We start from the raw sequence: 566 nt of genomic DNA on the forward strand, positions 1-566 counted from the left end.
CACCTTTTCTTCTCTAGAGGAGAGAATGGGCCCAACGTTTAATGGGCGAGAGCAGAAGAAAAATTTGTTGTCAGGATCGGATTGTCTGCAAACCGCTGTGCTTCTTCGGACATCTTTCTGCTCAGATATGTTGGGAACGGCCTGGCGCCAGCACGGTGTCCCTCCCAGCCCTCAGCCTGCACCAGACCCTCAGGGAGGTAGGTGTCTTCCAAAAGATCCGTAGGACCTCAGTGACCCAGCCCCTGAGCGTTCCACACTGAACACCCCTGGGCTATGGACTAGGCAGTGCCACTTTGGGCAACTGAACTTGACCCAGTGGCTGCGGGTCCCAAGCTTCTCAGGTACTGTCGACAGCTTTGTGAGCAGCCTGGGGAGGAGAACCCCTGTATTAGCTAAAACTACAGCCCAGATGAGTCAGTATTTTCTGCTACGGTTAAAATTAAAAGTAGGATACTCTTCACGTCTCCATGGTAACTTACTATGGATCTGTATTCCATCTACGAAACTCTTTCTTGACCTATCTATGATTTCTGATCCGGGCCTGAATATATACTGAGAAGCCATCA

At 50.4% G+C, this 566-nt stretch overlaps 1 protein-coding gene across 1 annotated transcript in view; it reads left to right on the forward strand.

The window, feature by feature from the left end:
* The first annotated feature begins 178 nt into the window (after positions 1-178).
* The window catches only part of ETS2 (ETS proto-oncogene 2, transcription factor), an 18,771-nt gene continuing 18,383 nt past the window's right edge, over positions 179-566 (forward strand). The window contains exon 1 of the mRNA XM_039857423.1: positions 179-197. The gene's annotated coding sequence lies outside the window, so the exon portion shown is untranslated. The remainder of the gene's footprint in view (positions 198-566) is intronic.

The sequence above is a fragment of the Pteropus medius genome, unplaced genomic scaffold, assembly GCF_902729225.1.
Source record: "Pteropus medius unplaced genomic scaffold, Ma_sr-lr_union100, whole genome shotgun sequence".
NCBI lineage: Eukaryota > Metazoa > Chordata > Mammalia > Chiroptera > Pteropodidae > Pteropus > Pteropus medius.